The 16248-nt window shown below is 44.0% G+C and overlaps 1 protein-coding gene across 12 annotated transcripts in view; it reads left to right on the top strand.

Moving 5' to 3' along the window:
• ARID4B (AT-rich interaction domain 4B) overlaps positions 1-16248 on the top strand; it is a 234781-nt gene that overhangs the window by 2584 nt on the left and 215949 nt on the right. The window contains exon 1 of one of the 12 annotated variants that reach the window (XM_085869442.1): positions 14359-14377. The exons of the other annotated variants lie outside the window; for them this stretch is intronic. The gene's annotated coding sequence lies outside the window, so the exon portion shown is untranslated. Of the gene's footprint in view, positions 1-14358; positions 14378-16248 lie in introns of those variants that run through there. 12 annotated transcript variants of the gene reach the window in all.

The following is a 16248-nucleotide window of genomic DNA, read 5'->3' as shown; positions in this document are numbered from 1 at the left end:
GGGGTTTTGTGTGTTTGTGTGTGTGGGGGGTTTGTGTGTTTGTGTGTGGGGGGGTTGTGTGTGTGTGTGTGTGTGTGTGTGTGTGTGAGAGTGGGGTTTGTGTGTTTGTGTGTGGGGGGGGTTTGTGTGTTTGTGTGTGTGGGGGGGGTTGTGTGTTTGTGTGTGTGTGAGAGTGGGGTTTTTGTGTTTGTGTGTGGGGGGGGGGTTTGTGTGTTTGTGTGTTTGGGGGTTTGTGTGTTTGTGTGTGTGGGGGGGTTGTGTGTTTGTGTGTGTGTGAGAGTGGGGTTTTGTGTTTGTGTGTGGGGGGGGTTTGTGTGTTTGTGTGTTTGGGGGGTTTGTGTGTTTGTGTGTGTGGGGGGTTGTGTGTTTGTGTGTGTGTGAGTGGGGTTTTTGTGTTTGTGTGTGGGGGGGGTTGTGTGTTTGTGTGTGTTTGGGGGGTTTGTGTGTTTGTGTGTGGGGGGTTGTGTGTTTGTGTGTGGGGGGTGTGTGTGTTTGTGTGTGGGGGGTTGTGTGTTTGTGTGTGGGGGGGGTTGTGTGTTTGTGTATGGGGGGGTTGTGTGTTTGTGTGTGGGGGGGTTGTGTGTTTGTGTGTGGGGGGGTTTGTGTGTTTGTGTGTGGGGGGGTTGTGTGTTTGTGTGTGGGGGGGTTTGTGTGTTTGTGTGTGGGGGGTTGTGTGTTTGTGTGTGTGTGAGAGTGGGGTTTTGTGTGTTTGTGTGTGGGGGGGTTGTGTGTTTGTGTGTGTGTGAGAGTGGGGTTTTGTGTGTTTGTGTGTGGGGGGGTTTGTGTGTTTGTGTGGGGGGGTTGTCTGTTTGTGTGTGTGTGAGTGGGGTTTGTGTGTGTTTGTGTGTGTGGGGGGGGGGGTTTGTGTGTTTGTGTGTGTGTGTGGGGGGTTGTGTGTGTGTGTGTGTGTGTGTGAGAGTGGGGTTTTGTGTGTTTGTGTGTGGGGGGGGGTTGTGTGTTTGTGTGTGTGTGAGAGTGGGGTTTTGTGTGTTTGTGTGTGTGGGGGGGGGGTTGTGTGTTTGTGTGTGTGAGAGTGGGGTTTGTGTGTTTGTGTGTGGGGGGGTTTGTGTGTTTGTGTGTGGAGGGGGTTGTGTGTTTGTGTGTGGGGGGGGTTGTGTGTTTGTGTGTGTGTGAGTGGGGTTGTGTGTGTGTGTGTGTGTGTGTGAGAGTGGGGTTGTGTGTGTGTGTGTGTGTGTGTGAGAGTGGGGTTTGTGTGTTTGTGTGTGGGGGGGTTGTGTGTTTGTGTGTGTGAGAGTGGGGTTTTGTGTGTGTGTGTGTGTGTGAGAGTGGGGTTGTGTGTGTGTGTGTGTGTGTGAGAGTGGGGTTTGTGTGTTTGTGTGTGGGGGGGGTTGTGTGTTTGTGTGTGTGAGTGGGGTTTGTGTGTTTGTGTGTGTGGGGGGTTTGTGTGTTTGTGTGTGGGGGGGTTGTGTGTTTGTGTGTGTGTGAGAGTGGGGTTTTGTGTGTTTGTGTGTGGGGGGGATTGTGTGTTTGTGTGTGTGGGGGGTTTGTGTGTTTGTGTGTGGGGGGTTGTGTGTTTGTGTGGGGGGTTGTCTGTTTGTGTGTGTGTGAGTGGGGTTTGTGTGTTTGTGTGTGGGGGGGTTTGTGTGTTTGTGTGTGGGGGGGGTTGTGTGTGTGTGTGTTTGAGAGTGGGGTTTTGTGTGTTTGTGTGTGGGGGGGTTGTGTGTTTGTGTGTGAGAGTGGGGTTTGTGTGTGTGTGTGTGTGTGTGAGAGTGGGGTTGTGTGTGTGTGTGTGTGTGAGAGTGGGGTTTTGTGTGTTTGTGTGTGGGGGGGTTGTGTGTTTGTGTGTGTGTGGGGGGGGTTGTGTGTTTGTGTGTGTGTGAGTGGGGTTTTGTGTGTTTGTGTGTGTGTGTGGGGGGGTTTGTGTGTTTGTGTGTGTGGGGGGGTTGTGTGTGTGTGTGTGTGTGAGAGTGGGGTTTTGTGTGTTTGTGTGTGGGGGGGTTTGTGTGTTTGTGTGTGGGGGGTTGTGTGTGTGTGTGTGTGAGAGTGGGGTTTTGTGTGTGGGGGGTTTGTGTGTTTGTGTGTGTGGGGGGGTTTGTGTGTTTGTGTGTGTGGGGGGTTTGTGTGTTTGTGTGGGGGGGGTTGTCTGTTTGTGTGTGTGTGTGAGTGGGGTTTTGTGTGTTTGTGTGTGGGGGGGGGTTTTGTGTGTTTGTGTGTGTGGGGGGGGTTGTGTGTGTGTGTGTGTGTGAGAGTGGGGTTTTGTGTGTTTGTGTGTGGGGGGGGTTGTGTGTTTGTGTGTGTGAGAGTGGGGTTTGTGTGTGTGTGTGTGTGTGTGAGTGGGGTAGTGACTGTGTGTGTGTGTGAGTGGGGTTTGTGTGTTTGTGTGTGTGGGGGGGTTGTGTGTTTGTGTGTGTGTGAGTGGGGTTTGTGTGTTTGTGTGTGTGTGGGGGGGGGTTTGTGTGTTTGTGTGTGGGGGGGTTGTGTGTGTGTGTGTGTGTGTGTGTGTGTGTGTGAGAGTGGGGTTTTGTGTGTTTGTGTGTGGGGGTTTGTGTGTTTGTGTGTGTGGGGGGGTTGTGTGTTTGTGTGTGTGTGTGAGTGGGGTTTTTGTGTTTGTGTGTGGGGGGGGGTTTGTGTGTTTGTGTGTTTAGGGGGTTTGTGTGTTTGTGTGTGGGGGGTTGTGTGTTTGTGTGTGTGTGAGAGTGGGGTTTTTGTGTTTGTGTGTGGGGGGGTTTGTGTGTTTGTGTGTGTTTGGGGGGTTTGTGTGTTGTGTGTGTGGGGGGGTTGTGTGTTTGTGTGTGTGTGAGAGTGGGGTTTTTGTGTTTGTGTGTGTGGGGGGGTTGTGTGTTTGTGTGTTTGGGGGGTTTGTGTGTTTGTGTGTGTGTGGGGGGTTGTGTGTTTGTGTGTGGGGGGTGTGTGTGTTTGTGTGTGGGGGGTTGTGTGTTTGTGTGTGTGGGGGGGGTTGTGTGTTTGTGTATGGGGGGGTTGTGTGTTTGTGTGTGGGGGGGGTTGTGTGTTTGTGTGTGGGGGGGTTTGTGTGTTTGTGTGTGGGGGGTTGTGTGTTTGTGTGTGTGGGGGGTTTGTGTGTTTGTGTGTGGGGGGTTGTGTGTTTGTGTGTGTGTGAGAGTGGGGTTTTGTGTGTTTGTGTGTGGGGGGGTTGTGTGTTTGTGTGTGTGTGAGAGTGGGGTTTTGTGTGTTTGTGTGTGGGGGGGGGTTTGTGTGTTTGTGTGGGGGGGTTGTCTGTTTGTGTGTGTGTGAGTGGGGTTTGTGTGTTTGTGTGTGTGGGGGGGTTTGTGTGTTTGTGTGTGTGGGGGGGTTGTGTGTGTGTGTGTGTGTGAGAGTGGGGTTTGTGTGTTTGTGTGTGGGGGGGGGTTGTGTGTTTGTGTGTGTGTGAGAGTGGGGTTTTGTGTGTTTGTGTGTGTGTGGGGGGTTGTGTGTTTGTGTGTGTGTGAGAGTGGGGTTTGTGTGTGTGTGTGTGTGGGGGTTTGTGTGTTTGTGTGTGGAGGGGTTGTGTGTTTGTGTGTGGGGGGTTGTGTGTTTGTGTGTGGGGGGGTTGTGTGTTTGTGTGTGTGTGAGAGTGGGGTTTTGTGTGTTTGTGTGTGGGCGGGGGTGTGTGTTTGTGTGTGTGGGGGGGTTTGTGTGTTTGTGTGTGGGGGGTTGTGTGTGGGGGGGGTTTGTGTGTTTGTGTGTGTGTGGGGGGTTGTGTGTTTGTGTGTGTGTGAGAGTGGGGTTTGTGTGTTTGTGTGTGGGGGGTTGTGTGTGGGGGGTTTGTGTGTTTGTGTGTGTGTGTGGGGGGTTGTGTGTTTGTGTGTGTGTGAGAGTGGGGTTTTGTGTGTGTGTGTGTGTGTGGGGGGGTTTGTGTGTTTGTGTGTGGGGGGGTTGTGTGTTGGTGTGTGTGTGAGAGTTGTGGTGAGTGTGTTGGTGTGTGTGTGAGAGTGGGGTTTGTGTGTTTGTGTGTGGGGGGGGGGTTTGTGTGTGTGTGTGTGTGTGTGTGGGTTGTGTGTGTGTGTGTGTGTGTGTGTGTGAGTGGGGTTTTGTGTATGTGTGAGAGTGGGGTTTTGTGTATGTGTGTGTGTGGGGAGGGGGGTTGTGTTTGTGTGTGTGTGTGGTTTTGTGATTTTGTTTGTGTGTGGGTGGATTTGTGACTTTGGTGTGTGTGTGGGTGGATTTGTGACTTTGGTGTGTGTGTGTGTGGTTTTGTTACTTTGGTGTGTGTGTGTGTGTGTGTGTGTGTGTGTGTGTGTGTGTGTGTGTGTGTGTGTGTGTGTGTGGTTTTGTGACTTTGGTGTGTGTGTGTGTGTGTGGTTTTGTTACTTTGGTGTGTGTGTGTGTGTGTGTGTGTGTGTGTGTGTGTGTGTGTGTGTGTGTGTGTGTGTGTGTGTGTGGTTTTGTGACTTTGGTGTGTGTGTGTGTGTGTGTGTGTGGTTTTGTGACTTTGGTGTGTGTGTGTGTGTGTGTGGTTTTGTGACTTTGGTGTGTGTGTGTGTGTGTGTGGTTTTGTGACTTTGGTGTGTGTGTGTGTGTGTGTGGTTTTGCGACTTTGGTGTGTGTGTGTGTGTGTGTGTGTGTGTGTGTGTGTGTGTGTGTGTGTGTGTGTGTTTGCGTGTGCGCGCGCGTGTCATATTATTCAGACTTCTTTAATTGGATGTTATTTCCATTTGTGGGTTCAGAATGTAGAGCATATTCCTCATCTTCGTTTTATGGGACCTCATTTTGTGGACCAAGTTGTGATGCGTTGCTGTTACTACATCACTGTATCCCAGACAGCCTCTAATTGTCTGAAACTCCAACAAGTTTCTGTGTTGAGTCTGACAACTGCCATGCACCAAAGTTAATGTCACCTGTCCTCAGTATTCTTTTTACATGATGCCTCAAGAGTGCAATGCCGGACGGTCTCCTTATGCTCCAGCTCACTGACATATCTTCTGTTCATTTAGACTTTCGAGCTTTGTATTGTTTTTGAGGAAGGCAGCATCTTTTAAGCTTTTTGCTTTGGTGCATAGCTCTGTCTCATAGTGAGGTTGAGATCTTCTTCACTGGAGAAGGTGCAGTTTTTATACGCCCGATGTATGTATATGTATATATATGTGTATATATATATATATATTTCGGGGCGTATTATGTGATAACAGTCATCCGTCCGTTCCTGTCCGCACTCGAACTCCCAAAGTTTTCAACTTTCACATTTCATATTTGGTACATAGGTACAGACTGTGGAGACGGTGTGTCGCGACATACGTTCGTCATCTAAAGTGGTTGCCATGGCAACCAGGATGCTGTTTTCCATGTAGTAGCACAATTCTGTATATACCTTCTGGTTCGGGCGTATATTGTGCTCACTTGTGCTCTTGTTATTATTTTTTTGGCACACATTCCGGTTGCTTGGCATGGCTACACAGACTTCCATCAGCTTTGCAATGCTTTGTGTCCATTTGTTGACTTTCTGTAATTGTTTACAGTCATTGATGGGTATTTCTTTAGTTTTAGCCAGCCAAATAGCTGTCCCCAAGGAACTCCTCGAGCTCAAATAAGCAATGTTGATGAGCTACCAAGGTGGTGTATTTCAATACCAAGAATGTAAAACTGAATGTCCTCAAGTTCAAACCACCATGTCTTGGATGTCCTTTATATCCAAAGAAGGCCACTCACATGAAATGTGTGAACTACCTGCCAATTTTTGTTTATTTTTTACGTCGAACCTTATATTGTCCAGACAGCAACCACAGTGAGATAGCAAGTATTGTAAATCGGTGTCAAGCATCCTCCAAGAAGACAACACCACTTGCTACCTGCATCGAAGCAGGAATTTGTAATTTGTTCATGGTGCTGGTGATAACTTGCCTACTCTTCATGAAGGATACCGTAGGATCTTTACTGTCTACCAACTAACATCAGCAGAGAGAACAGGACATCTGCTTTAACATCCTTCCCATGGATGGTGCACATACATGTATCACCCTGCCTGTGAGTCACCCGGATGACAGTTGAAAGCTGGGCCAAGGTTCAAACCCAGGCTTGACAATCCAGAGGGTGAATGCACATGCCTCTAGGGTCTAGGCTATCCTGCCAGCTCCAAGGCCACCATAGTGATCCATGAGCCAAAGCCTTCTTGTGTGAAACTTGAGGATGTCTTGTGCATGTTGGGAAACAACCTTTTCCTGGAATTTTGAGGGTATCACCACTCCAGCAATCCACATGATACAACCTTGGTCTGCCGACAATTGCTTTTTAAAATATCCTGTCAAAGAATGGTGGATGAGTTAAATCTCTTAAAATATTGGGCCATTCACTTAATGTGAAATCCAGAACTCAGCAAGAACCAGATCTCATCTAGTTTCTTCTGCAAAATCCCTAAGGGTAACAGACACCCCTTTAATGCCTAAAACTGGGAACAGCACATCCTTGTCATCCTCCGCGAACTGCATACACTGCTGCCATGACAATGCATCCATATGTGCATGGTTCTGAGACCACCTTTACTCTTTGTAAGAATTGTCGGTTAATAAAATTGAGGGCCAACATTGCATTCTTAAAGCTCCCAGTGTTGCAACAGCAGAGCTTTCTCTCAAAATAGCTTTCAGAGGTCTGTTATCTGTTAACGAAATTAATTTGCATCCATGCAATTACTTATGTAATTTCTTAACTCCAATAACAACACTCAAAACCTCATTTTCAATGTAAATATGTTATTGTTTTGCTTGCAGACAGCTTCCTCAATGCAAATGTTGGAAGTTGCTCCTCACCCGAAGGTAATATGTGTGAAATCAATGCTCCACTCCCGAAGAGGATGCATCACAATGTAACCGAAACAGGTTTTCTGGGTCATTGTGAGCTCACCACCTGCCATTCAAAAGTTTTTCCTTCCAAGCTCAGAATGCCGCTTTTCACTCTGGGGACCAACTCCATTTGTCACCTCTTTGCAACAACCCATAAAGCGGTTGCAAGAATGTGGATAAATTTGCCAAAAAACATCCAGATTATTTCCACAAATCCAATAATGAGCGTAGCTTTGCGACATTAGTGAATGCCGGAGCATTTACAATGGCCACCATCTTCATCGGTTAGATGCAGACATTGAGCATCAATCTGGTAACCCAGGTACCCAATTAAATATTACAGTGATATGCATTTGGTGAACTTCAGTCTCGATCCATGTGCCTGTTATCTGGACAGAACTTGATCCATCATTTCCACATGCTCTTCCATTGTCGGTGCTATAACCAAGATGTCATCCCGGAAACAGATAACTTTGTCCAAACCATGCAAATTCTGGTCCATAAAGTACTGGAAGATTACTGGTGCTGTTGACACGCCATTAGCCAATCGTTTATATCGGTGCAGGCCCTGATGAGTATTGATGGTCAAATATTGCTGTGATTCAGCTTCCAGTTCCAACTGCTGATACACAAAGGATAAGTCTTGTTCACTGAAGAACTTCCCACCATCTAATGTGGCAAACGAGTCTTCTGCATTTGGTAAAGGGTCTACCCACATGTTTACGACAACTTTCTAGTCTCCACACAGTCTCACCTTCTTGTCCTTATCCGATACCATAGCAATAAGGGCAGCTCAATCATTCCTCTCTATTCATGATGTGGTGCTTCTGCCACAGTATGTAAGGTAAAAATATTGTACCAGCTGGATTTGATCCCCCCCCTTCCACAACCAGTTCCTTCCTAATAGTGCAGGTCTATCCCCTGACACAACTAATGAGAGGAAGAGCCTTGACATCTTTGAGGTGAGGGTTATCTAAGTCAGGTTAGTTTTTCCATCCTTGACAAGGACCTTTTAAATATGAAACGATTTTGTAAGAACATTGTGGATCTGTGAAGGTTGCAAGGAACATTAACTGAGACGACAACTGTAAATCTGTATCGGCACCAATGACACCGATGCTGCAATGCCCAGCTGCATGTTGACTCGTTTACCTCCTCAACAAATTTGAAGGAAGTCCATTCATGTCCATAGCTGTGTCGTCTGTGATCATCCCGAGTTGCTCTGTTTTGTAATGCTGTGAAAGACATATTTCATCCCAGCAGCTAGTGTCGATCTTCAACAAACTCGCTGTTGATGACCTATATTCCAACAGCAATGGTATTGTTTTATTTTCAAAACCAGAATGTGCTGTGCTGGTGCTTACCTCCACAACGGCAACCAAACTGTTTCACCTTGGGTGAATTTGCTTTTTTTTTGTCCTACCAGAGCGAGGTTCCTGAAAGAGCGAGGTTTAATTGACAGTATGATAGTGGGGCAACAATTGGTCGCAACCAGCATGGGGATAAACAAACAGGAAGGGAAAGAGGGAGAGTGAGAGACGGGAGTTGAGGAAATCCTGAAATTGGCATGTAAGAGTGTTGGGTTGGCAAATGTTAATGGGGGAAATAAAGAGTTCGTAAGTAACAAACGGACAGGGTGAAAACATAACCTCCTTCCACATTCGCTGGCGAAGGTAAAAAGGAGCTGCTATTTCAATAATTTATTCGCACGATTTTTAAAGGGTGAAAGTTCATAACTTATGAAATCTTAAGATTTCGGAAGTATATTGATCACTTCCGTTTCTGTTTGTTACTTACGAAATCTAAAGATTTCGTAAGTATATTGATGCCTTCCGTTTCTGTTTGTTTGTTTGTTTGTAGGCACGATAAGTCGAGAACGGAAGAAGCTACCAATGTGAAATTACACCACGTGATTCAGGAGGGTGATGGCGAGCGCTGATTAGATTTTGGTCAAAATCGGTCAAAGGTCAAGGTCACAGTGAGGTCAAACATAATTCCGTAAATTAATGTGGAGAAATGGAGATTTATTGCTTCGCTCGACGTTACGAGTTCGTTTTAACTTCGATTTTAATTTTGTCTTCAGTTTTTGCGATCGCTTAGGACGCTTAAAACTCGGTTGTCGAAATTCTGGTAAAAATCGGATGTTTTGGAGACATTTTAAGATTGCATAAAAAATATTTCACTCGACGCGTCACGGTGCGTCCCATGATGTAGTGCGCTCGAGCAGACGCGTCGTTGAGTGACGTTAAGGTTTTGCGTGGAGAAATGGAAATTTTTTGCTTCGCTCGACGTTACGAGTTCGTTTTAACTTTGATTTTAATTTTGTCTTCGGTTTTTGCGATCGCTTCGGACGCTTAAAACTCGGTTGTCGAAATTCTGGTAAAAATCGGATGTTTTGGAGACGTTTTAAGATTGTATAAAAAATATTTTACTCAACGCGTCACGGGTCGTCCTATGATGCAGTGCGCTCGAGCAGACGCGTCATTGAGTTACGTGAAGGTATAATTGCGTGGAGAAATGGAGATTTTTGCTTCGGTCGACGTTACGATTTTTGATGGTTTGATACAGAATCATCGTAGAAACTTCTGGTTTGCGTCGCTACCTTCTCGAGAGACAGCTTTTATTGGACAAGGTCAGAGGTCAAGTTGACGATTTCGTAAGTACCAGTCTATGACTGCTTGTTTGTTTGTTTGTTTGTTTGTAGTCACGATAACTCGAGCACGGAAGAAGCTACCAATGTCAGATTACACCACGTGATTCAGGACGGTGGTGACTAGCACTGATTAGATTTTGGTCGAAATCGGTCAAAGGTCAAGGTCACAGTGAGGTCAAATATCCGATTTTTGATGGTTTGGTACAGATAACTCGAGAACGGAAGAAGCAACCAATGTCAAATTACACCACGTGATTCAGGAGGGTGATGGCTAGTGCTGATTAGATTTTGGTCAAAATCGGTCAAAGGTCAAGGTCACGGTGAGGTCAAATATTCGATTTTTGATGGTTTGGTACAGATAACTCGAGAACAGAAGAAGCTACCAATGTCAAATTACACCGTGATTCAGGAGGCTGATGGCGAGTGCTGATTAGATTTTGGTCAAAATCGGTCAAAGGTCAAGGTCACAGTGAGGTCAAACATCCAAAGCATTTGATTTTTGATGGTTTGGTACAGAATCATCGCAGAAACTTCTGGTTTGTGTCGCTACCTTCTCAAGAGCCAGCTTTTATTGGACAAGGTCAGAGGTCAAGTTGACGATTTCGTAAGTACCAGTCTATGACTGCTTGTGTGTTTGTTTTTTACTTAAGAAATCTAAAGATGTCGTCAGTATATTGATGACTTCCGTTTCTGTTTGTTTGTTTGTTTGTTTGTATGTTTGTTTGTTTGTTTGTTTGTAGGCACGATAACTCGAGAACGGATGAAGTTAACAATGTCAAATTACACCACGTAATTCAGGAGGGTGATGGCAAGTGCTGATTAGATTTTGGTCGAAATCGGTCAAAGGTCAAGTTCACAGTGAGGTCAATTATTAGATTTTTGATGGTTTGGTACAGATAACTCGAGAACGGAAGCTACCAATGTCAAATTACACCACGTGATTCAGGAGGGTGATGGCTTGTACTGATTAGATTTTGCTCAAAATCGGTCAAAGGTCAAGGTCACAGTGAGGTCAAACATCCAAAAAATGATAACTCGAGAACGGAAGAAGCTACTAATGTCAAATTACACCACGTGATTCAGGAGGGTGATGGCTCGTGCTGATTAGATTTTGGTCAAAATCGGTCAACGGTCAAGGTCACAGTGAGGTCAAACATTCGATTTTTGATGGTTTGGAACAGAATCATCGTAGAAACTTCTGATTTGTGTCGCAACCTTCTCTAGAGACAGCTTTTATTAGACAAGGTCAGAGGTCAGGTTGACCATTTCGTAAGTACCAGTCTCTGACTGCTTGTTTGTTACTTACGAAATCTCAAGATTTCGTAAGTATATTGATGACTTCCGTTTCTGTTTGTTTGTTTGTTTGTAGGCACAATAACTTGAGAACGGAAGAAGCTACCAATGTCAAATTACACCACGTGATTCAGGAGGGTGATGGCAAGTGCTGATTCGATTTTGGTCAAAATCGGTCAAAGGTCAAGGTCACGGTGAGGTCAAGTATTCGATTTTTTGATGGTTTGGTAAAGATAACTCGAGAACGGAAGAAGCTACCAATGTCAAATTACACCACGTGATTCAGGAGGGTGATGGCTAGTGCTGATTCGATTTTGGTCAAAATCGGTCAAAGGTCAAGGTCACAGTGGGGTCAAAAATTCAATTTTTCATGGCTTGGTACAGAATCATGGTAAAAACTTCTGGTTTGCATCGTAACCTTCTCCTTTGACAGCTTTTATTAGACAGGGTCAGAGGTCAAGTTGACGATTTCGTCAGTACCAGTCTATGACTGCTTGTTTGTTTGTAGGCACGATAACTCGAGAATGGAGGTATCTACCAATGTCAAATTACACCAAGTGATTCAGGAGGGTGATGGCTAGTGTTGATTAGATTTTGGTCAAAATCGTTCAAAGTTCAAGGTCACAGTGAGGTCAAACATAATTCCGTAAATTCATGTGGAAAAATGGAGTATTTTTGCTTCCCTCGACGTTACGAGTTCGTTTTAACTTCAATTTTAATTTTGTCTTCGGTTTTTGCGATCGCTTAGGACGATTAAAACTCGGTTGTCGGAATTCTGGTAAAAATCGGATGTTTTGGAGACGTTTTAAGATTGTATAAAAAATATTTCACTCGACGCGTCACCGGTCGTCCCATGATGCAGTGCGCTCGAGCAGACGCGTCGTTGAGTTACGTTAAGGTTTTGCGTGGAGAAATGGAGTATTTTTGCTTCGCTCGACGTTACGATTTCGTTTTAACTTCGATTTTAATTTTGTCTTCGGTTTTTGCGATCGCTTTGGACGCTTAAAACTCGGTTGTCGAAATTCTGGAACAGCGATGAATAACTGATATATATAATAAATAATAAGTCTTTTATCAGATTCTTCTGAAAAGTAATACACCTATTATCTGGCATATCCTGCTGGTACTGAATCACTTTTTTTAAAAATAAAAACAAAAAAATGGAATTTTTATAAGAAATCTAGTTTTTGTCTGGGACTCATGATCTGCAAACCACAGTGTAAAGTCGTAGACCACAATGAATTCAGAATTCAAGCTCCCCTTGGGCTTCTGACTGATTCATGCTTTTATTAGACAAGGTCAGAGGTCAAGTTGACGATTTTGTAAGTACCAGGCTCTGAATGCTTGTTACTTGCGAAATCTTTAGATTTCGTAAGTATAATGATGCCTTCCGTTTCTGTTTTTTTTTTTTGTTTGTTTGTAGGCACGATAACTCGAGAACGGAAGAAGCTACCAATGTCAAATTACACCACGTGATTCAGGAGGGTGATGGCTAGTGCTGATTAGATTTTGGTCAAAATCGGTCAAAGGTCAAGGTCACGGTGAGGTCAAATATTCGATTTTTGATGGTTTGGTACAGATTACTCGAGAACGGAAGAAGCTACCAATGTCAAATTACACCACGTGATTCAGGATGGTGATGGCTAGTGCTGATTAGATTTTGGTCAAAATCGGTCACAGTGAGGTCAAACATCCAAAAGATGATAACTCGAGAACGGAAGAAGCTACCAATGTCAAATTACACCACGTGATTCAGGATGGTGATGGCTAATGCTGATTAGCTTTTGGTCAAAATCGGTCAAAGGTCAAGGTCACAGTGAGGTCAAACATCCAAAAGATGATAACTCGAGAACGGAAGAAGCTACCAATGTCAAATTACACCACGTGATTCAGGAGGGTGGTGTCTAGCGCTGATTATATTTTGGTCAAAATCGGTCAAAGGTCAAGGTCACAGTGAGGTCAAACATCCAAAACATTCGATTTTTGATGGTTTCGTACAGAATCATCGTAGAAACTTCTGGTTTGTGTCGCTACCTTCTCGAGAGACAGCTTTTATTAGACAATGTCAGAGGTCAAGTTGACGATTTCGTAAGTACCAGTCTATGACTGCTTGTTTGTTTGTTTGTTTGTCGGCACGATAACTCGAGAACGGAAGAAGCTACCAATGTCAAGTTACACCATGTGATTCAGGAGGGTGATGGCTCGTGCTGATTCGATTTTGGTCAAAATCGGTCAAAGGTCAAGGTCACAGTGAGGTCAAACATAATTCCGTAAATTCATGTGGAGAAATGGAGTATTTTTGCTTCGCTCGACGTTACGAGTTCGTTTTAACTTCGATTTTAATTTTGTCTTCGGTTTTTGCGATCGTTTAGGACGCTTAAAACTCGGTTGTCAAAATTCTGGTAAAAATCAGATGTTTTGGAGACATTTTAAGATTGTATAAAAAATATTTCACTCGACGCGTCACGGGTCGTCCCATGATGCAGTGCGCTCGAGCAGACGCGTCGTTGAGTTACGTTAATGTATAATTGTGTGGAGAAATGGAGATTTTTGCTTCGCTCGACGTTGCGAGTTAGTTTTAACTTCGATTTTAATTTTGTCTTCGGTATTTGCGATCGGTTAGGACGCTTAAAACTCGGTTGTCGAAATTCTGCTAAAAATCGGATGTTTTGGCGACATTTTAAGATTTTATAAAAATATTTCACTCGGCGCGTCACGGGTCGTCCCATGATGCAGTGCGCTCGAGCAGACGCGTCATTGAGTTACGTTAAGGTATAATACAATTGCGTGGAGAAATGGAGATTTTTTCTTTGGTCGACTTTATGATTTTTGATGGTTTGATACAGAATCATCATAGAAACTTCTGGTTTACGTCGCTACCTTCTCGAGAGACAGCTTTTATTAGACAAGGTTAGAGGTCAAGTTGACGATTTCATAAGTACCAGTCTATGACTGCTTGTTTGTTTGTTTGTTTGTTTGCAGGCACGATAAATCGAGAACGGAAGAAGCTACCAATGTCAAATTACACCACGTGATTCAGGAGGGTGATGGCTAGCGCTGATTTAATTTTGGTCAAAATCGGTCAAAGGTCAAGGTCACATTGAGGTCAAATATAATTCCGTAAATTAATGTGGAGAAATGGAGTATTTTTGCTTCGCTCGACGTTACGAGTTCGTTTTAACTTCTATTTTAATTTTGTCTTCGGTTTTTGCGATCGCTTAGGACGCTTAAAACTCGGTTGTCGAAATTCTGCTAAAAATCGGATGTTTTGGAGACGTTTTAGGATTGTATAAAAAATATTTCACTCGACGCGTCACGGGTCGTCACGTGATGCAGTGCGCTCGAGCAGACGCGTCGTTGAGTCGCGTATGGTTTTCCGTGTGCGCGCTGACGGTGTTTTCGATAAAGATGGCGTTTAAAAGTCATTTTTTATCCCAATAAAGTTTATCGTCGCATGCCTGACTCGCTAAGCCGCCGGATTATGTGAAGGTTATTGGTGGATGGCCGAATATTACGGTTTTGTGACTTTGATAAAATAATACGTAATAATTGCATGGAGAAATGGAGATTTTTACTTCGATCGACGTTCCGATTTTTGATGGTTTGGTGCAGAATCATCGTTGAAACTTCTGGTTTGCGTCGCTACCTTCTCGAGAGACAGCTTTTATTCGACAAGGTCAGAGGTCAAGTTGACGATTTCGTAAGTACCAGTCTATGACTGCTTGTTACTTACGAAATCTAAAGATTTCGTAAGTATCTTGATCACTTGCGTTTCTGTTTGTTTGTTTGTGTGTTTGTTTGTGTGTTTGTTTGTTTGTTTGTAGGCACAATAACTCGAGAATGGAAGACGCTACCAATGTCAAATTACACCAAGTGATTCAGGAGGGTGATGGCTAGCGCTGATTAGATTTTGGTCAAAATCGGTCAAAGGTCAAGGTCACAGTGAGGTCAAACATAATTCCTTAAATTAATGTGGAGAAATGGAGTATTTTTGCTTTGCTCGACGTTACGAGTTCGTTTTAACTTCGATTTTAATTTTGTCTTCGGTTTTTTGCGATCTCTTTGGATGCTTAAAACTCGGTTGTCGGAATTCTGGTAAAAATCGGATGTTTTGGAGACGTTTTAAGATTGTATAAAAAATATTTCACTCGACACGTCACCGGTCGTCCCGTGATGCAGTGCGCTCGAGCAGACCCGTCGTTGAGTCACGTATGGTTTTGCGTGTGCGCACTGACGGTGTTTTCGATAAAGATGGTGTTTAAAAGTCATTTTTTATCCCAATAAAGGTTATCGTCGCATGCCTGACTCGCTAAGCCGTCGGATTATGTAAAGATTGTTGGTGGATGGCCGAATATTACGGTTTTGTGACCTTTGATAAAATAATTGCGTGGAGAAATGGAGATTTTTGCTTCGGTCGACGTTACGATTTTTGATGGTTTGGTACAGAATCATCGTAGAAACTTCTGGTTTGCGGCCGCTACCTTCTCTCGAGGCAGCTTTTATTAGACAAGGTCAGAGGTCAAGTTGACCATTTCGTAAGTACCAGTCTATGACTGCTTGTTTGTTTGTTATCTTGCCAAAATGAAGTTTTTGCAAGATATGTTCGTCAGCTTGTATGTTTTTTAAAATTTTTTTATTTTTTGTTTGTCTGTAATCTCGTATCGATCACTCTGCAGAGCACAGTTATCATTGGAAATTTTTGTATCTTTGCATATCAGAGTCCTATAGAGGTCCCTTTCAGTGCATAAAATTTTCAAGGTCAAGGTTAAAGGTCAAGGTCACTTTGTCGCAAATCAGGGGAGTCGACGAAACCCTTATTTTTTGAGTAATTTTGATCGGATCGTCTTCAAACTTCATGGGAATATAGTTGATGGTCTGGCGCTCAGCTGATTAATTTTTGGTGGCGATCGGCCTTGACCTTCATGGTTGGCGCTGGAGGTCGAAAGTTTTTGACCCCAAGGTCAAATTTTGAAATCTTAGATACCATATCGAGTAATACCTCAAATGAAAGCGCTTGATAAGTGCTTTCCAGATCTGTCAAAGTTTGACGCTATGAGGTCATTTGATGACGTCATGACGAAAAAACGGATTTTCATGAAAATTTTATTTCCTCAGTTCTCATCAAAATCTCTTGATATTTCATGTACAACGGTCCTAGAGAGAAACCATTAACCATACAAAAATATTAAGGTCAAGGTCACAAAGGTCAAGTATCAAGGTCGACGAGACCCTGATTTTTTGAGTAACTTTAATCAAACAAATAAGTCACTCATGTTCACATTTTGGCAAGATACTGGTCACCCTGGGGGTGACATTGGTTTATTATCTTGCCAAAACGAAGTTTTTGCAAGACATGTTAGTCAGCATGTATGTTTTTTTTTTTGTCTGTAATCATGTATCGATCACTCTGCAGAGCACAGTTATTATTGGAAATTTTTGTAACTTCGCATATCAGAGTCCTATAGAGGTCCCTTTCAGCACATAAAATTTTCAAGGTCAAGGTCACTTTGTCGCAAATCAAGGGAGTCGACAAAACCCTTATCTTTTGAGTTTTGATTGGATCGTCTTCAA

This window comes from Eptatretus burgeri, chromosome 2 (assembly GCF_056783735.1).
Source record: "Eptatretus burgeri isolate ZD-2024b chromosome 2, Ebu_testis_v1, whole genome shotgun sequence".
In the NCBI taxonomy this organism is placed as follows: domain Eukaryota; kingdom Metazoa; phylum Chordata; class Myxini; order Myxiniformes; family Myxinidae; genus Eptatretus; species Eptatretus burgeri.
Note: the sequence above shows the minus strand (reverse complement) of the source record. Positions and strands in the feature narration are given on the sequence as shown.